We start from the raw sequence: 22,211 nt of genomic DNA on the forward strand, positions 1-22,211 counted from the left end.
TTATCAGAAATCTCTTCTATTTCATCTTCATGCTGTTGGCCTCTCCTTTGATGCTAGCTGTGTAACAAATTGCCACATATTTAAGTGGCTTAGAACAAATTTCTTGTCTTAAAGTTCTAGAGGTAAGAATGTCAAAACGGGTTTTATAAACTACAATCAAAGCCTGCATTCCTTGTCTATTCCAACCTCTAGAAGCTGCCCGTATTCCTTGGCTCTTGACCACATCATGACAAACCCCTGCCTCCATTATCGTATCTCCATCCTGGACTGACATTCCTGCCTCTGCCTTGTAAAATAAAGTTCTTTGGGATTACAGTGGCCCCACCCATATAATCCAGGAAAATCTCACTATCTACAAAGTCCCTTTTGTGATGCAAGGTAATACATTCACAGATTTAGAGGATTAGGATATAGACATATTTGGGAGATCATTATTCTGACCACCACACTTGTCATAAGCTCAGGCTAATGGTTCCAGGTAAGTTTTGAGTTACTCCCCACATAGAATACACTGGGATTTGTTTGCTTTCTGCTCTTCTGAGGCCATGAAGTGAGACACCACAGGGAATGAACCCATTTGGCTGGCTCCCGAGTGGAACCCTAAAAACTGGTGAAGGGAAGGGGAAGAAATAATTTACACTACCTGGAGCAATTGTCAACTAATGGAGAATAAAAGCAGGCAACAGTTTACTCCTGTCCATCCATGAAGAGAGAATCTGAGAAGCATCTATATCCTCAGAAGTTCCCACTACAATTGAGCCCTAGTTGCCACAGCAGTAAGTAATTCAATAATACATTCTTGTACTGGCTTTACTTCTTATTTCATTTACCCTGGACCCTTATCCTGTTCCCTAGGATTACCTGCCAAATAAATTACCTGCACACAACTCCTTGCTTTTAAACTACTTTAGGGAAGATGATGGGGAGGAAAACTAAAGAGTAAAGAGTCAGGTAAAGAATTTTAGACACAATGATGGGAAACACAATGATTAATAGAATGAAGGCTATATTCATAGTAAGGGATCTAGTCTTGACACTATCATGCTATAACTAAGTCAAATCTCTCCCTCCAATTTTATTTATCAATTGAAAAACAAATGGTTTAACTTCTATGATTATAATTCCTTTCTCCTCTCATCTTTTATGACACAACGAACAGCATTAAGATTGCTTAGAGAGGATAAGAGAAAGACAGAGTTGTGAGATCATCACCAAAGAGGCCAGCCAAGGAAATTTTTGAAATAAGCTAGCCCGAAGGTAATGTGGTTTGGATTTGAAAAGCAATAGAGAAACCAGAACCCTCATATACTGCTAGTGGGAATGTAAAATGGCACAATCACTTTGGAAAACAGTTGAGCAGTTCCTCAAAGGCTAAACATAGTTACCCTTTAGCCCAGGAATTCTATTCCTAGTTATAGTCCAGGATAAATGAAAACATATATTCACAAAAAAACTTATAAAATGAAGTTGAACCCTTACCTTACACTATAAACAAGAACTCAAAATGTATCAAAGACCCAAGTAAGCTGCAAGCATAAATCTCTTAGAAGAAAACAAGGCAAAAGCATCACAACACTGGATTTGGCAATAATTTCTTGGATCTCACCCCAAAAGCACAAGCAACAAAAGAAAAAAACTGGATATCATCAAAACTAAACACTTCTGTGTATCAAAGACACTATCATGGAATGGGAAATAATATTGCAAGTCATACATCTGAAAGGGGATAAACAACCAGAATATATAAAGAACTCTTACTACAGCAAAAAAAAACCAAACAACCCAATTTAAAAATGGGCAAAGGACCTGAATAGGTATTCCTCCAAAGAAGATACACAAATGGCCAATAAGCACAAAACAGGATGTTCAACATCACTAATCGTTAGGAAAATGCAAATCAAAACCATTATGAGATAAAATATTAGAACAACTATGTTCAGGGCGTCTGGTGGCTCAGTCGGTTAAGCCTCCCACTTCGGCTCAGGTCAGATCTCACGTTCGTGGGTTCGAGCCCCGCGTCAGGCTCTGTGCTGACAGCTAGCTCAGAGCCTGGAGCCTGCTTCCATGTCTGTGTCTCCTTCTCTCTCTCTGCCCCTCCCCCTCTCATGCTCTGTCTCTCTCTGTATCAAAAAATAAATAAAACATTAAAAAAAATTTTACAACAACTATGTTCAAAACAGAAAATAAGGGTTGGAAGACCTGGGCAAATTAGAACCCCTATACACTGCTGGTAGGAATGTGAAATGGTGCAGCCACTGTGGAAAACAGTTTAGCATTTCTCTAAAAAATCAAAAAGGGTTATCATATAATCCAGCAAAAAAAAATAATAATAATAAATGAAAGCAGGGTCATGAGTAGATATTTACACACCCATATTCAGAACAGAATTATTCACAATAGCAAAACAAGCAGAAGCAACCAAGTGTTAATCAACAGATGAATGGGTATATAAAATGTGATGCATACAATCAGTAGGATATCACTAGCGTTAAAAAAGAAGGAAATTTTGACACCTGCTCTTATATGGATAAACTGTGAAGACATTACATTAAGTTAAATAAGCCAATTATAAAAAGGCAAATACTATTCTATTTATATAAGGTTCCTAGAGCAGTCAAATACATAGAGACTGAAAATAGAATGGTGATTGCCAGGGGGCTGCTGGAGGAATGAAAGAATGGGAATTTAGTGATTAACGGATAGAGTTTCACTGAGGAAGATGGAGAAAGTTCTGTAAATATATGGTGGTATGGTTGTACAACAGTGTGAATGTACTTTAAGCCATAGAACTATACACTTGGTTATGTACATTCTACTACAATTAAAAAAAAACCCCATAAATGTTGATTGAAGTATTACTCATTATAGTCAAAAGGGAGAAACAACACAAATGTTCATCAACTGATGAGTGGATAGATAAAATGTGGTATATCCAGGGATGCCTGGGTGGCTCAGTCAGTTAAGCTCATGACTCTTGGTTTCAGCTCAGGTTTTGTTGAGTTAAAGCCCCACAATGGGCTCTACACTGAAAGTGAGAGTGTGGGATTTTGCTTCTCTCCCCCTTTCTCTCTCTCTTTGGCTCTCCCCCACTAGAGCTATCTTTCTCTCAAAATAAATAAGTTTTTAAAAAGTGGTATATCTATAAAATGAAATATTTAGCAATAACAAGGAATGACACTCTGATACATGCTTTAACATGGATGAATCTTAAAAACATTATGGAAAGTGACAGAAACCAGTCACAAAGGACCACATATCATATGATTCTATTTAAATGAAATGTCCAGAATGAACAAATCCATAAACAGAAAGTAGATTAATGGTTGCCTAGGGCTGGGAGTAGGGAAGGCTAAAGAATGATGACTAACAGGAATGTGGTTTCTTTAGGGGTGATGCAAATGCTCTAAACTGTGGTGATGGTTACAAAACTCTGAAAATACTAAAAGCCACTGAATCATATACTTTAACTGGGTGAACTATACTGTATGTGAATTGTATCTCAAAGGAGTTTTTTTTAAGCACAATAGGCCAAGTGACTCAATGGAATTATAAAATGAACCAAATGGATAAATAAAAGATATGAGAGGACAGAAACACCAGAGTTTGAATTCTTGCTCTGTCGTTTATTATCTGTGTGACACTGAGCAAGTTACCTAACCTCTCTGAGCTTCAGTAACACCTACCTATGGGTGGCTATGAAAATTAAACAAAATAATACATAAAAACTTAGTAGTGATTGCTACATGGCTGTCCTTCCCTCCCTTATCCTCCTACATAATGCTAAAAATTCCACCACCAATTGTATGGATATAAATTCAATGATAGTTATATCTGAATTTTACAATTAGGAAGTCATGTTTCCTCCGGGTAGAAAATAACCTAAAAGTCACCAATCATATTTTACTAGCTAAAATAAAATAGCTTTGCCAGTAAAATATACAGTTAACATACAGTGTAATATTAATTTCAGGTATACAATACAGTGTTTCAACAATTCCATACATCACCCAGGGCTTATTACAACAAGTGTTCTCCTTAATCCCCATCACCTATTTCACCCATCCCCCCAACTCACCTCTCTTTTGTTAACTATCTGTATGTTCTCTAGAGTTAAGAATCTGTTTCTTGGCTTGTCTATTTTTTTCCCTTGCTCTGGTTCTTTTTTTTTTTAAATGTTTATTTATTTTTGAAAAAAAAAGAGGGCACAAGTGGGAGAGGGGCATAGGAAGAGAGAGACAGAGAATAGAGGCCGACTCTGTGCTGTCAGCACAGAGCCCATGGGAATAGAACTCATGAACCATGAGCTCATGATCTCAGCCAAAGTCAGATGCTTAACCAACTGGGTCACCCAGGGCATCTCTCATTTGTTTTGGTTCTTAAATTCTACAAGTAAGTGAAATCACCTGGTATTTGTCTTTCTCTGACCTTTTTCACTTTGCATTAATACTTTCTAGCTCCATCCATGTCACTGAAAATGACAAATTTCCTTCTTTTTAATGGCTGAATAATGTTCCGTTGTATCTATATATCACATCTTTATCCATTCTTCCCTGATGAACACTTGCATGACAAAGCCATTTTCAACTGCTAATTCACTGCAAGTTAAAACCTGATGCAAAAAAAAGATAAATTTAAATAGCTCTTTTCACCAATTATCTCAACTTCTTTTTCCCTTCCCTTGTGTCTTCTTTACCTATTTGCCTTTTACCTTATCCTTTATTCCAAAGTTTTATTCTTAGATTGCTACTGATCATGAAAATGGCAAAAATAACTTACCTTTTTCCATTATAATAGATGTTAAGTTTGAATATATTTCATATATAAAAATGACTGATCATACAAGATATGAGACAGTACCAAACTCTAATCAGCCAATCCACCAAAGTACCCTGAACAAAAAAGATGAACTTTAAAAGATAAGAATAAAAATTAGTGCAAGAAAGCTTCCATTTTCCCTTGTGTTCATGACTCTCAAACTTGTTTAGCTGGAGAAAGAATCCTGCAACACATGGAATTTCTCCATACTATCTATAAGTGAAGTTCCACTACCAAAAGAAGTCAGATGCTTAAGTTGGTATTAGTACAATTTGACATATTAAACTATGTTTTCAATTTAAATATATTCTTCATATAAATATACCTTCATTTCAATGTTAAATAATAATTTATTCAAACTATTTTAAAGGACAATGACTTTCAAAGGGGCATGTGCATTATAAATGCTTCCAGAATAAGACTGAGTAAATCCAGATATGGTTAAGAAAAATAAACACATGAATTACCACTGTATTATTGCTGATTTTGTATACTTTCAGATGACAAAATTCCTAGTAAAAACATTTCAACAGGGGCGCCTGGGTGGCTCAATCGGTTGAGCATCTGGCTTTGGCTCAGGTTATGATCTCACAGTTTGTGGGTTCGAGCCCCACATCAAGCTCTGTGCTGACAGTTCAGAGCCTGGAGCCTGTCTTCAGATCCTGTGTCTTCCTCTCTCTCTGACCCTCCCCTGCTTGCGTAGTCTCTCTTTCTCGCTCTCTCTCTCTCTCTCAAAAAACAAATAAGACATTTTTAAAAAATGTTTTAAAAACATTTCACCAGAAATTCTTAAGTGTTACCTCTATATAAGTTTTTAGAGCAATTCTAACTTACTGTAACATTTAAGAAGAATATTATCTCTAAAGAAAAGTTCTACAGAAGCCCAGAAGTCTTTTCTCCCTCTACAAACTCCTTAATGCCTCCTTAATCCCTAACTGTACTGTCTCATTATATTTTACTTCAAAATGTTTACTGGACACAGTGCATGAATTCAATATGTTAAGTGCTTTTAATACAATATATTAATAACCCTCACAGCAATCATAAAGCAGTATTATCACCATTTTATAACCTTCGTAAAAAGTAACACTTCAGAACGTTCAAATACACATCACAAGGAAGATCCATACTAGAAGCACCCAAACTAACCATCACCCTTTTCTGAAACTCTTTGCTGGTTTCCTTAACCCTATACTAAATTGGTTCTCTTCCTCCCTCTCCACCTACTCCTCCTGGTCTCTACTTGTGGCTCCTCTTTTTTCTCCCCTTGAGTCATCTGCTCTTCTCAATGTATATGCTCCCTCTCAACAGATTTGGGGGGGCGGGGCGGGCAGCGGGGGAGCAAACCGGCATGAGGTGGAGGGGAGAGAGAAGGGGAGAGAAAAGGGGAGGGAGAAAGGGGGAGAAAGAATATCAGGCAGGCTTCATGCTTAGTTTGAAGCCTGACTCAGAGCTCAATCCCACAACCCTGAGATCATGACCTGAGCAGAAACCAAGAGTCAGATGCTTAACCTATTAAGCCACCCAGGTGCCCCCAGATCATTGATTGTTATGGCTTCATCTTATCACTTTTGGCCAGTTGACTCCCAAGTCTATAATTCCAATTGTGTTCTCTAATCCAAAATACTATTCCTCAACATTTCTTCTTTCAATACCTCAAATTCAACATGTAAGAATCCTAATCCATTATCATCTCCAAAAAGCTAACTCTTCTAACCTCCTTACTCAACATCTGGTAATCACAAACCTTCATCACCCCATTCACCCAGATTCCTGCCGTTAAGTCACACAACAACTTCTATTGGGTTTTCCTTTGAAATGTCCCTCATTCAATCTTTTCTGTTCCACTGACACAGACTCCACTAAAACCCAAGCTCTCAACAATTCATCTAAACTATCATAAGAGCTCTTGTTTATTATTCACTCTAGTTTCTCCACTTTGGTTTGTGTATAATAGTCTTTCATTCATACAACACACTTATGAAATGACTAACATATCTAAGTATTGGCTGGGCAGCAGAAATTGAACAGTGAGAAGAGACATCTTTTTCTAGCAGATGACACAGTTGAAAAGCAAACAAAATGTTCACATAAAAAAACTATTGTGATAAATGCTGTGATACATACAAACACACTGCTTTCATAAAGGACAGAACTAGGAGGGCTATTTTAGAAAATTTAGTTAGAGATGGATTTTAAGCTGACATTTTAAGATGAAAAGGATGCAGTCATGTAAATATTTAGAGTGCTCCAAGTAAAGGAAACCACAAAATACACAGGTTCTAGGAGGATAAAAGCCTGGCATTTTTTGAGAAATGACCTAGTCTAATGTGGCTTGAGAATAATAAGGAATAAGTGATACAAAGTAAGGATGAAACAGACATAGGCCAGTTTTATTCTGTGTATTAAAAAAAAAAAGTCCTTAGAGGCACCTAGGTGGCTCAGTCAGTTGTGTCCCACTCTTGGTTTCGACTCTCGGTTTCAACTCCAGTCATGATCTCACAATCTCACATAGTTCCTGAGTTCAAAACCCACATGGGGCTTTGCGCTGACAGTGTGTTGCCTGCTTGGGGTTCTCTCCCTTGCTGTCTGCCCCTCCCCCACTCGCTCCCTCTGTCTCTAAACAAACTTAAAAAAAATTTAATAAATAAAGTCCTTAATGAATTTTAAGCAGAGAAGTTCTAATCCAGTACATACTGTTCACAGAGACAGCTAGTGCTCGTTAAGATCTGTGTTCTCCTTTCCTTCATTGGCACACTGCTATACTACATTTCCCAGCCACCCCTGTAGTTAGGTGGGATCATGTGACTCTGTTCCATCTAATGGAATGTGGGTGAAAGTGATACATGCCATTTCCAGCCTGGGCCCTAAAAGCTTCTTCCATACCCTCTTCTCTTTTCAAAACAACCCCAAAAGTCACATGGTGATAACAGTGATGACTTAAAAAGATACAGGAGACTCTTTTTCTGAATGACCACATGGAACAGAGGTATCCCAAATCCTACTCCATCACACATATACACTAGACTATACCATGTGAAAGTAATATAAACATCCACTGCGTTAAGCCACAAAGACCTATTGCTTATTAGGGCTGTTAGCATACCATGACTAATACAGAAATCTTAAAACCATTTCTCTGCCTGCTGTATCAAGAATGAGTTAAAAGAAAAAAAAACACAAAAGATACATTTCTGTCACGACTCAACAATCACCCAAGGAAAAAACAAAAAACTTAGACATTTCTCCAAAGATATATAAATGGCAAACAAATATAGGAGAGGATGATCAACACTGCTAATCATTAGGAAAATACAAACAGAAATCACAATGAGATAATACTCTATACCCATTAAGATGGCCACTATCAGAAAGAAAGGAAGAAAAAAAATAACAAGGGTTGGGAAGGATTTAGAGAAAAAACTGGAATCTTTGTGTACTGTTGGTGGGAATGTAAAATGGTAGATATCTCTCCTAGAAATATAAATTTGTAAAGCATCCACCTATTGATACTATTTAAAATCATAGAACTGAGTATAAGAGAAATAATTCCATAACAAAATCCTAAAACACCAAAATACTAAGCAAATGAAAGATTTGCATTTCATTTCATTAGATTTGCTTATTGAACTCCAAATTCCTTGCAAATTGCCTAAGTATACAGACATCAGATATTCTATTAATTTCACTGTCATATAGCTACCAACACCTACCTTCTCACCTGCTAAAATCTGGACTTATTGCTCTTTTATTAGATAATCAGCATGCGGGGAATCCTCTTTGTTATCACTTTAGGGATTCCCTTTGTCTCTCTAGTATCTGATTTCCTGTTTCCTGTATCTTTCACCTTCTTTTATGGAGGGTTTCTCCTTTCTTTTGGTGGGTAGAACAAATCACACATTAGTTCTCTAAGGAAGTAGGGAAAAGAAATTTTTGGAGACCTTGCATGTCTGAAAATGTCTACACTCTAAATTTATGCTAGGGGCGCCTGGGTGGCTCAGTCAGTTAGGCATCTGACTTTGACTCAGGTCATGATCTCACAGTTCGTGGGTTTGAGCCCCACGTCAGGCTCTGTGCTGACAGCTAGCTCAGAGCCTGGAGCCTGTCTTCAGATCCTGTGACTCCTTCTCTCTCTGACCCTCCCCTGCTCATGCTGTCTCTCTCTCTCTCAAAAATAAATAAAAAATTAAAAAATAAAAACTTATGCTGAATTTGACTGGGAAAACAATTCTAACTTGGAAATCATTTCCTCAGATTTTCAGAGCATTCCTCACTATCTTCTGGCTTGTGAGTCTGCAGTTGAGAATACTGAATCTCTGTAATGTGACTCATTTCCCCCATCTCTGATGTTTACAGGATCTTCTTTGTTCTATGTATTTCAAACTTTCATGACGACAGACCGCAGTGTCTATGTGTACAAGTCAGTTATTCCCCCTGGCTTCAAACCTACTTCTCTACTCTGTAATGTTGGGAGCTAAACCCTATAAATCACATTTCTCCTTTGCTAGCTGACTCCCTATTAGACTCTCTATGTAGTCTCTATGTAAGAAAAAGACACTAGAAGACTAAAGAAGGGAACAAGGAGATAACTCCTTCAGGTCAGCATCAACCATCAACTCACAAACTTCACTCTAGCAACAACAATGATTCCAGCAGCAGCAAGTGGCTTCAGTTAACAATTTTTTGCTTTTGTGCTTTTCCTGTTATTCACAGACCAGACTAAAATACCTTTACTTTCTGAGCAGTGAGCAACTCATCATAAGTTTGTTTCAGCTCCTCCAGGCCACTCTTCATGCTTCTAAATTCTAATAATCCCAAGTTCTTCTTCCAACCCTAGAAGCTACTCACAGTTGTGGAGACCAAAAAATCCAAAATCAAGGTACTGGCAATGTTCTAGGGAACTAGGGAAGGACCTGTTCCAGGCCTCTCTCCTAGCTTCTGGTGGCCTCAAGCATTCCTTAGCTTGATAATGGCCATATTCTCTTTATGCCTGACTTCATCTAAACTTATGTCTAAACTTCTCCACTGTTATTAAAGAATGCCAGTCTTATTGGATTAGGGCACACTCTACTCACCTCACTTTATTTATTTATTTATTTATTTTAATGCTTTATTTATTTTTGATACAGAGAGAGACAAAGCATGAGAGGGGGAGGGTCAGAGAGAGAAGGAGACACAGAACTGGAAGCAGGCTCCAGGCTCTGAGCTAGCAGTCAGCACAGAGCCCGACGCGGGGCTCGAACCCACGACCGTGAGATCTGACCTGAGCCGAAGTCGGAGGCTTAACCGACTGAGCCACCCAGGCGCCCCTCTACTCACCTCACTTTAACTTGATTTACCTCTGTAAAGACTCTATTTCCAAATAAGTCACATTCTGAGATGCTGGAGGACTAAGACTTCAACATCTTTTTGGGGTAACACAATTCAACCCATAACACGGCTAAACAACTCTTTATATTAAATTCTGTTATTATAAGTAGTGTGGTCTCCATTTTCCTGACTAGTCCCAGATTGAAGGTATGCATTTATTTTCTTCCACTTTTCTGAGTACCCAAGGCCCTCTCAATCTGTAAAATAAGGTTCCTCAACTCTGAGGATTTTTCTTCATTTTTTCACGGATACTTCTTCTCCACTCTTTTCTCACTGGCACTTCTGTTATGTGGAAGTTCATCTCTTGGACTGACCTTTTATCTTTTCATAACCTTTTTATTCTTTCATATTTACCTCTACTTTATGAAAGGTCTACGCTACTTCAACTTCTTTTCTTCTGTTTTTTTCTTACAATTATGCTCTAATTTTAAAGAGTTCCCCCCAAAAATTTTTTTTGTATTTGGTCTCATATTAAAAGTTTTCTTCATGCACCTGGTGATCCTTGATTGTCTGTTCATATTTAAAAGTAGGGCCCTGGGGGTGGCCTGGCTGGCTCACTCAACAGAACATGTTACTTCTGATCTCGATGTGGTGAGTTCGAGCACCATGTTTGGTGTTGAGATTACTTAAAAATAAATAAATAAATAAATAAATAAGACAATAAAAAGGTCCTGGGCTGGAATGGTGCAGAGATCATCATTCAGGTCATCATGATCTAAAGACAAAAATCAAAACAATACCAAGTAAAAACTGCTTGGGTTGAGTGAATTTAAATTATTAAAAGTAATTATGGGCTCTTTTTGCCATTTTGGAAGCTGTGGACGCCTGCTGGAAACAAGACTCCTAATATGACAAAAATGTCTGGAAGGCTGTGGTCCAAGGCCACTTTTGCTGGCCATAAGCAGGGTCTCTGAAACCAGAGGGAGCACACAGTTCTTCTTAATATTGAAGGTGCTTATGCTCGAGATGAAACTGAATTCTGTCCAGGCAAGAGATGTGTTTACATGTACAAAGCAAAGAACACAGTGACTCTGAGTGGCAAACTGAATAAAACCAGAGTAATCTGCAGAAAAGTAACTCATGATAATAGAAACACTGGCATGGTTCATCCCAAATTCTGAAGGAACCTTCCTGCTAAAGACATTGGCCACAGGATCCAAGGGATGCTGTATCCCTCAAGGATTTAAATGTACTGAAAAGTAAATAAAGATGTAGATTTATTCTCATTTAAAATATATATATTTCCATATATATATGTGGAAAATGAACCAGGCCACAGAAATGTGGAACAGAGCCTCTGTGCAAGACTACTAAAGAGCTGAATAAGTCTTTTATTCTTGAACTTTCAGTTTCAAAATTCTCTTAAATGGATCTAGGCAAGAACTGGAGTTCAAAAATGATGTGTCTGGGGCACCTGGGTGGCTCAGTCAGTCAGGCATCCAACTCTTGATTTTGGCTCAAGTCGTGATCCCATGGTTCACGGGACTGAGCCCTGCGTGGGACTCCATGCTGACAGTGATTCCATGTTTGGCAATTCTCTCTCTGTCCCTCCCTCACTTATAAGTGTGTTTTCTCTCCCTCAAAATACATAAACTTTAAAAAAGGGATCTGACTGATGACAAGTTTGATATTCCTCAAAGGTGGTAGTCCTCCAAAACTGGAAAGCATACTCAGTAAGACTGATGACGAAGAGGAAGTCTTTTATTCTTGAGGATCTTACATTGTTAAACATTGACACTATTGATTCTCACTCCAGTGATACTTCATCTATAGCAATTTCAGATAGTGGTGACAGGATCAACTTAAAAAGGAGGAAGAAATTACCTGATTCTTTTTCACTCCTTGGGTCAGTTAGGCAACATTCACTACTGAAGGGAATTTCTGCCCAGATAGTGTCTGTAGCTGACAAAGTGGATGTTGGCTTGCCTACAGCACAGTGTCCAGTCTGGTGACAGTGGGCACATCTCATGAATTGGCTTTAATATGTGATCAGAATCAAACTTTGCAGCCAGGTAGCACTAATGTTTTAGTTCAGTATGGAACCATCTCTGCCCTCAACAATGTATCAATAATGATTACTAAAGACTTCTCTGTGGCTTTGCTAAAGGACCTATCATGATGTGGGATTTGGCCAGTAGAAAACTTTTAAGATCAGTAACAGATGCTCATTCTCCAGGAATAGCAATACTGCATATTAAATTTATAGATGATCCAACTCATGCAATCTCTAATGACAGCAAAGGCTCTGCTTTGAATTGACATTTAAGAGTGATGGGAGACGAGCATGTTAATCTAGGTGTCTGATAAATGGTTCCAAGGGTGAAGTTTGCTGTATTGAGCCTCTCCATTCTAAGCCAAAGTTGAAAGATCCATCTCATCACACAGTTTTTTCCTTACTGGCCATGGCATTCTTTTTTTTTTTTTTTTAATATTTACTTTTTAAAGAGAGACAGAGGGCAAGCAGGGGAGGGGCAGAGAAAGAGACAATACAGAATTCAAAGAAGGCTCCAGGCTCTGAGCTGTCAGCACAGAGCCCAACACAGGTCTTGAACTCATGAACCATGAGATCATGACCTGAATTGAAGTCAGATGCTCAACTGAGCCACCCAGGTGTCCCCTGGCCATGGCATTCTTAACAAAGATACTGATCACTAGACTGAAACAATCCCTAAAAGTGTGGATGACTTTTCCTCGAGGATGGATATATTCTTCCAGTGTTTCATTGCTGGTCTGGCACTTTGTTGCAGTGCATAATTATATAAATCCCATGCTTGCCTTCTGCAGAAAAGATGTTCATTTTCTATTGGTTAAGAGATGAAACTGGAGCAAGATATGTTACTAATAAGCAAATAAATTCACCTATACTATGATCTCATCCCCCTTATTTGGATAAACTCATGCACAGCTGTGCTCTTAGACAGCACAGAGAACATTATTGATCAGCCGACTCAAGAATTGGAAACAGTGGAAATATCACAAGTTAGGTTGGTCTGTTAACAGCAGCCATTTCAAAGCACCAACCACCACAGGAAATGTTAGCCAGGCACATTTGGTTGGAGGAAGGCTTGTTATCAATCCACCAATAGCTATGGTAGCCAAATCTTTTACCTGGGGACAAAATCTGTTTATGTGATGATGATGATGATGATGATGATGATGATGATTATAAGCTGGAGAGATTGGATCATCTCCTGAAAGAAGACTGTCTTACAAAAGCCTTGGCTCTTGCATGGTCTTTTCAAGAAGGAAAAGGAAAAGAGCTGTGGGATCATCAGGGGATGCCTGTAAGTGAAAGGCTATTGTTCCAGATCAGATGATAGAAATCCTATTCCATTAAGCAGAACAAGCTCTCAAAAAGTATACAGTCCAGGAAAAAATATAAGTGATGGAACAGCATTTTCAGGACAGGATGCCTGTCATAGTTGATTATTGCCTGCTACTACAGCGAAAGGATCTTTTATTTAGCCAGATGTCAGACGAATTGAGAATTCAGGGGTCAAGGTGTGTTTCAAGAGTGCCCTGAGTCATGTATGTACTTTTAAGTGATAAATTGACAAGGATGACCCCCCCCAGGTAATGAAAGACTTGTTAACTTCCAAGATAAAAAAATTCATGGAAAATGTGGAAATCCTCATTGTACATATGGGTATTAAGAGCCTAGATATTCCGCAGGTGTTTAGAAAACATGTATTAATATATGGAACATCATTTCTTTACTGACTATCCTTACCTGACTGATTTAGCCTCACTTGTCTTCTATCAACCCCAATAATTTATTGAAAATTTTTGGTAAGATGTTTCTTAAACTGGTCTTTGTCAATATATTTCTTAGGACTCTTCTTTAATGAAAGCTAGATTATGAACTCTTACAGAGCATGAGTCTTCTATTTCTTTGACAACCCCCAGAGCATTTAGCATCAAGTTTACATTTGGTAGTGGCTCAATAAATGTTTATTATATACACATATATATATACATGTAATACTTTATATGTAATATAAGTAAATATACATATAATAAGTAAAATATATAAAAGTAGGACCTTAAAAGCTGATTGTGAATTATTTAGTTTTTCCTCATTGGCTAGTTAAGAGAAGCCTCCTATAAGTTCCTACCTAATTGCCAGAATTCTGGGAGCCAAATAGGAGAAGAGGCCTTAATTAGGGTCCTAACAGTGAGTACATTTACTTCAGGTAATTCAGGTGTTTTCTATAGAACACCTGGTCTTTGATTATGTCTAGTGCCCACCGCTCTCTCAGCACACTATTAGGCCCTCTACAGAGGATAAATCTTCCGTCTCCTGCTTAAGCAGGAAAGAGGACAAACACTGAGCTATACAAACTGATGAATAAAGTTAGGTTTGAGTAGTTTTTTCCCTTTTTTTTTTTTTTTTTGGTAATAGCTTACTGAGATAGAACTCATATACTATACAAATGACCCATTTAAGGTGTACAATTCAATGGTTTTTAGTATACTGAGTTATGCAACCATCAACACAAATTTTAGAACATTTTTATCCAAAAATAAACCCATACCCTTGAGCAGTCACTTCCCATTTCCCTCTAATCTCCCCTACTCCCAGCCTTAGGCAAACATTAACTTACTCTCTGTCCCTATAAATTTGCATTTCCTGGACATTTCATAATTATAGAATCATAAATAATGTGGTCCTTTGTGACTGGTTTCTTTCACTTAGCATGTTTTCAAGGTTCATTCATGTTAACACATGTATCAATATTTCATTTCATTTATTCCAAATAGTATTCCATTACTTGGATATGCCTTATTTACCCATTTATCAGTTGATGGACGTTTGGGTTGTTTCTACCTTTCAGTGATTATGAGTGAGCTGCTACTTAAACAGCCTTTCAAGCAATCTTTAGATTTTTAGCACCATTCTCACCCCTCTGTAACAAAAGTACATGACACTGCCAATTTATGAGCCTGAAAATTCTTTTAACTTTTTCTTACTTCCAGCTTAGGATTGAACATTTTTAAGCCTACTAAGAAGTTTCAATCTGTCTGCTTTCCAGGTTCCAAATTTTATTGTTTCTTCCATTCTCTTTACCTGTGCAGTACAAATCTTCTAAAAATAACCTTTATTAACACCTTGGTGGGCTCTGGAGGGGACTAAGTGCCTCTTCCACTCATCCATCTTTACCCAGAAGTCCTTTCAATTATTTTTACCTTTACTCTAACATATACATTTTAAGGCTCTGTACTTTGCTTTAACCATGACTTACCTATATAGATATATAGATATATATAGGTATCCCTTAAGTTCTATCATATTTTCATCACTCAGTTCAAAGTAGTTTAATGTCATTTCTTTAATTCCTGGGTTACTTACCTAGTAGTATATTATTTAGTTTCCAAGTAGCTGGAATTTTTCCAGTTATTTTTTGTAATTAATTCCTGGCTTAATTCCAACATGTCAGAACACATACTCCAGAATTATTTCCATGTTTTTGTACAGTTCAGCATATGTCAATTTGAGTAAAATTTCCACAGGCACTGGGAAAAAACCTGTTTTCTGCAGGTACTGGGTGAAATGGTCTATGCATATCAATTAGATTCATTTGTTACTTATGTTGCTCAAATCTTTTCTTTTTATTTTTTTGTCTTAGTGTTCTACTATTTACGCACAGAGGTATGCTAAAATATCTATTTTGCTTATGGATTTATTGATTTCTTTTAGTTCTATCAGTTTTTTGCCTATTACGTTTGCAAAAATCAGAATAATAATTCAGTTAAGGAACACTTTGTTGGTAAAGCTGTAAACTGATGTTTTTTCTGAATAGCAGTTTCACAACAGTTAGCAACATTAAAAACATCTGTATCTTTGAACCCAGTTATTTTACATCTAGAAATTTATTCTAAAGCTCTTAATGTACACTAAACACTACTTAACAGTCAAATAGAACCTGGAAATGAATTTGTGTTTATAATAATCCTTGTAATAATCTTTATTACAGAGAAAAAATATGAGGCTTATAGAGGCATAAGCCCAAATAGTGATGAGGCCTACATTGGAATTTAAGCTGACTCCAGATTCTCTAAATTAGAAAGTAATATTTGGCATATAAGCATATTTTGTAAAAGTGAGCATGAGTTTGTATATTCACAGAAATAGTTCTGGAATATAAATAAAAAATAACAGTGATAAATACTAAAGACGAGATACCATTTAGAGGAATTAAAGATAATTATACAAGAAATCTGTGATGAGACTGCTCATATGCTACTAAACATAACTGAGTTTTCTGGCAGTGGAACTTAAAGAAAACATTTTTTTTTCCTAGAACAATGTAATCCTGTTTCTCTTTTTCTGACATGTGCCTCAAATTAAGTCACCCTCTCATTTCTGACACCAGGTAGAAAAATACAACTATATATATATATATATATATATATATATATATATATATATATGTCTATGTACATACACATACTATGTATATTACTGCCTAGAACAGCTTCTTGTATAGAGCCAAAAATATTCTGCCAGTTACGATTTACCAACTAAGGAGGGCTGATGAAAATGGCTCATTTAAAATATGACTTGAGCCTGTTGTCAATATGACAACTGTCCCTTTCCCCATTCCTCACAGTACTGGTGCCTAAATCCTGCACTTAAGTGACAAGGCAAGGAACAGTGTATCCATATGTATATATTGCATGCTCCATGACTTATTTCTTCAATATTTTGCTTATCCTACTCCTTGAGATTTTTTTTCCTTTGTGTATACATTTAGTTTTATTGTAACAAAGCAACTTTTACACTTTTAACATTTAAAACTGAGCATCTTTCCTTTCCGGTGAAACAAAAAGAAAATTTAAAAATAAACAGGAACAAAATTACAAGAGAATGTCAATTCCAAATAAGATCCTACAGGTTCTGCTCATTCTCCCATCAAGTGGCAGGACTCAAGTCATCATTAGGAGAGAATTTTATTTTAAAAGTGTCATCTTCAACTGCAAGGATGTCTGTAAACATCACAATTAAACATGCCAAAGGAGAAGCCATGTTGTCAAAATGCCCACTTAATCCACCCAAACATCTCAAACCCACCCTTTGCTGACCTTCTATAACCCCATTTTTAAAATTTTTTTTCTTTTTTTTAAACAAGACAAAGTAGACAGACACATGTTAGTAAATGCTAACTGTCCATATTCACATAGAGACACAGTGTAATCTCTGAGCCCAATATACAGAGTAAGGAGGGAAAAAGCTAGAATTCTACGCACTACTACACAGGGGCCTAGCACCTCCAGCTTCCAGCAGAGCTAAGGAAGCAGAAGGTTTTTTTTTTCCCCCAGAGAGCATGGTGATGTTGATTCCAAAAAGTTTTTGTTAAGACAGAAAGGGATAAAAATGAATTTGGAACAGAAAGGGGTAGAGATTCTTTTCCCACTGTATTCTGCTCAAGGTATTTCGCCCAAAACAAGTTGAGAACCATGGTATAAAGGGAGAGAAAAGAGACTTCAAAAAAAAGGGCCAATGAGCACAAAAGGGGAGGGGGGGAAGACTGCAAGTTGCTCCCAGGGACTGGAGAAAATTTAAAAAAGGAAGGTTAGAATCCATCGGTGTTCATCATCTTCATCTTCTTCACCTTCATCCTCATCTCCTACTTCATCAATATCTTCCAATCCTCCTCCTCCTCCTTCTTCTTCCTCTTCTTCTTCATCATCTTCTTCTTCTCCTTCCCCTTCTTCATCATCCATACCAGAAACCAAGTAGTACTGTAAAGGATTTGGCCAAATATCATCTTTGATGACCTCTCCTAACTCATCTGCATCCGAATCAGAATGGTCAGTAAACCAGGTAAAAAAGCTCTCTGGTTCCTCATGCGGTCTCTTCCTGCTGGCTTTATTCTGCCTTTGACTTGAATGTTTTGTCAAATCCTTTCCAGATTTCCATTTGATTTCAGTGGACTTTGAAGATGGATCACCGCTCTCATTCATATGAAGTTCTCTGGAGAGAACTTTATTTTCAAAGTAAGGATTTTCATCAAAATAAAAATCTATTCTGTAACCTGATTTAATATCTTTAAATTCTGTTACTTGAACTCTTATCGAACAATGCAGCGCCTCTTCATCCTCCTCCCCAAGCAGCGCAGACACTGTGGATGGTTGACAAACGTTGTTACCCAAAAACTTGAGATTTTGGGGATCAATTCCAACCTCTTCAGAAAAAATGGTTGGCGGAGTTTGTTATAATTCTGTTCTACTTTCAAAATCTCCTCACTGGTTTGTTCATTAAGCCTATTTCATTTTGTACTTCATCAATATGTTCAACTGCTTCTTGCTGTTCTTTTTCTCCCTTCGGCAGGTGCTGAGAGGTGGACATCCGCTCTGGCTTGGGGGCAGCAGGCGGTCTCGGTTTCTTTGAGGAAGGAGTGAAGACTGGTGTTTGGGGGCCATGTTGTGAGGAGAGTCCACAAAACCCGGACTGACACAGTTCTGGCAGGAGCTCCGGTTACTCCTTGAGATTTTACATTAAAATTGTCCCACATCTTCGATAACTGAATAGAACCTATCAATTCTTAGTCATAACTTCCATGATGTTCCAAGAGACTAAATTAAAACAAAGAGCTTCAGGAAGTACCAAAATTGTAAACCGAAGCTTGAGTGGGAGTAAAGTAGTAGTCTAGAAATGGCTTTATTAAAGAAAATCAGAAACTTTATAACAAGGACAGGTAAGCCAACTTTTTCTCTAAAGGACCAGAGAGTAAATATTTTGTGCTGTGTGGGTCACACACAGTCTCTGTCGCATATTTTTTTCTTACAACCCTATAAAAACGTAAAATCATTCTTAGGGCAGTACAAATAAGGTTTTTGAAAGGTTTCAATCAAAATAGTGGATTTAAAAAAAAGTAGTGGATTTAAGACTTAATTTTTTAAGGAAATTAACACAGAAGGCAAAGCATACAGGAGAGCAAACAATGGCAACAAAATTCTGTAACGAAAAAGACAGAAACAGCTGGTAACTACCTCAGCAAACTCCAGAAAGGTGAAGCCGAACCTAGTAATTAAAAAACTCAATTTATACCTTGGAATTCTCAAGTGTTAAAAAGTAGCAGCACCTGCTACTGCTTAAACTAAGAAAAGGAGTTAAATAAGGAAGACTGGGGAAAACCTAAGAAGTGGTTAAATCCTTAGAAGCTTCCTCCCCAAATCAACCTAATGGTTGGCTACGTAATTCTAAACTGGGGGCTCACCGGATATAATTAAAGACCTGTGTACCCTACCGAATGTGGGAAATGAGAAATCTAGTCCCTTAAACACACACACACACACAGGCAGTCAAACCTTTAACCTTCATACAGAATTGTATTTTCTCTCAAGAAGTAACACCTTTAGGGTTTTCTCAAAAAAATGGGCCAGTTGGACCACCATGCAATAAAGTTCAAGGTCTTCAAGACCCCATTAATGCAAGCCTTCAATCTCAAGATAACATCCAAGGATTACTGACAACTGAAGCAAGCCTCCAATATAAAAGTTAGATCAATTTAGGGTTGCCTGGGTGGCTCAGCAGGTTGTGTCCGACTTTGGCTCATGATCTCACAGTTCATCGGTTCAAGCCCCGCATTGGGCTCTGGGCTGACAGCTGGGAGCCTGGAGCCTGCTTTGGATTCTGTTTCTTTCTTTCTTTCTCTCGCTCTCTTGCTCTCTCTGCCCCTCCCCCACTTGTGCTCTGCCTGTCTCTCAAAAATAAATAAATGTAAAAAAATTTTTTTAAAAGATCAATTTAGAAGAGTCTCCAAGAAGAAACAAGGGGGGGAAAAGACATTCTACAGTCTCAGAAATTAGAGAAAGAAATGTATCTATGAAACTCGAACAGAATGCTCCCTATAAAAAAACATTTTTTTAAGAGAACAAAAAGAGTTCTTAGGAAATCAAGATCTTGCTGCAAAAATGAAAAATTCAACAGAAGCCTTAGGATATAAAGTTAAGGAAACCTCTCATAATATAGAGCAAACAGACTAGGAAATGAAAATTAAGGGAGAAAAATACTGAAGTAGTCATATACAAACAGAATGAGTAGATATAACAAAATTTTCAGAGAGACACAAAAGGAAGGAGAGGAAACCACTGTTACAGAATGAATTGTGTCTCCCTCTCCATATCCATGTTGAAGCTCTAACCCTCAACTGTGACTGAATTTGGAGATAGGACTTCTAGGAGGTGTCATTAAGAGTGGGGCCCTAATCCACTGGACTGATATCCTCAGAAGGGAGGAGGAAGAGAGTGATTAATCTCCTTATAGAAAAGCCTTGTAAGGACACAGTGAAAAGGCCAGTCTACAAGCCAGGAAGATATCTCCTCACAAGCCAACCTTGATAGCAGCTTGATCTTGGACTTCTTAGCCTTCAGAACGGTGAGAAAATCAATTTCTGTTGTTTAAACCACCCAGCCTGTGGTATTTTGTTACAGCAGCCCTCGTAGACTACTATAACCATTAAGAAAATTCCCCAGAAGTAAAAAAAAATAATTTTGCAGATCCGGCTAGAACAATGAATATCCAGGAAAACGCACAAAAATACATGTACATCAAGTCACACCCTCATGAAATTTTGGACTACAAGAGATACAAAATTCCAAAAAAGCAAAAAACATTGAGAAATGGAATCAGAATGTCCTCAAAATTCTCAAAAGGATCACAAGCCAAAAAACAATGGAGGGTCTTCAGAATTCTGAAAGTAAATTATTTCCAACCAAATTATGTGGGAAGACCAAAAAAGAAAAAAAAAGAGGCTTTTATTAATGCAAGATCTCAGCCTTTCACAGCAATCTACTGTGGGATATACTGCACCAAAAGGAGGGGTCAAAACTACATGATTCATAGGAAAAAAGAAATTTAACACAGGAGAATGGCAAGGGGAGTCACCAGTCTTACGGTAAAGGGAGAAATCCCAAAAAACTACTATGGACAAGAGAGAAAGCTGCTCTAAGCAGGTGCAAAAACTGGTAGACAAGAAAATAATTATACTCCCAGATATAAATACCCAAAAGAAATGAGTATGTCCACTGAGCAACTTTATTCAAATAGCTATAAAAACTAGAAACAAAATATCCATTAGTGGAAATTTTTAATTGTAGATTTCACCAACAGAATACTACCGTTGGTAGGAAAGAGCCACTACTGCTGCATCCAACTTCATAAATGAATCTCACAAACACAATATTAAGCACAAGTAGTCACCCACGAAATATTATACTGTATGGTTCCATTTATATGTTAAGTTTAAAAACAGGGAAAAATAACCTGTAATGATACAAGTCAGAACAGTAATTAACTTTGGGGGACAAGAAATAATGACTAGGAGGACACATGAGAGAGCCTCCTAGAGCACTGGAAATGTTCTATACCTTGATCTGGGTGAAGGGTCTATGTCTACAAATATAAAAACTCATTGAGCTATACTTTGTGTACTTTGCTATTTTAAAAAATTTAACCATATTTTCTCTAAGCACGTTTTTAAAGAAATTAATGACATTTTCAATTGCATCCCATAACAGGAATTAATCAAAGGTGGGGGGGGAATCAACGCTTTATACCCAAAGATCTGTATTTCACAATCATTACACTGGGGGGAAAAAAACACCTGGAAATAACATTTAGTAAATGAATGCCATGCAAATGCTGGATTTCTCTGCTATGAGAGAGAAATTATTTGGCCTCTATTAGCAGCAGCCAAATTTAATACTAATTAACCTATGGGAGCCATCTGCCCATAGGGAAGAACATGTTCCCAGGTTCCAAGACAAAACAAACAAAAAAAAATCCTGGCAACAGAAGGTCCAAAGAACAGCCTAAAGGAAAGGGAAAATGGCAAAAGATGCAGCTAGAAGTAGGCAAAAGCCAAATCATAAAAGGCCTCCTAGGCCTTTTTAAGAATACGGAGGGGTACCTGGCTGGCTCAGTCGGTGGAGCATGCGACTCTTGATTATGGGGTTTGAATTCATACCACATTGGGTGCAGAGATAAAATCCACAGAAAGGGGGGAAAAATAATATGGAAA

The 22,211-nt window shown here is 37.5% G+C and overlaps 1 protein-coding gene and 1 pseudogene across 2 annotated transcripts in view; both read right to left on the reverse strand.

Annotated features, from left to right (window-relative positions):
• NCK1 (NCK adaptor protein 1) overlaps positions 1-22,211 on the reverse strand; it is a 79,057-nt gene that overhangs the window by 50,852 nt on the left and 5,994 nt on the right. The gene's annotated exons all lie outside the window — the stretch shown is intronic.
• Positions 17,504-18,609, reverse strand: LOC115292240 (annotated as a pseudogene).

The sequence above is a fragment of the Suricata suricatta genome, chromosome 5 (genome assembly GCF_006229205.1).
Source record: "Suricata suricatta isolate VVHF042 chromosome 5, meerkat_22Aug2017_6uvM2_HiC, whole genome shotgun sequence".
In the NCBI taxonomy this organism is placed as follows: domain Eukaryota; kingdom Metazoa; phylum Chordata; class Mammalia; order Carnivora; family Herpestidae; genus Suricata; species Suricata suricatta.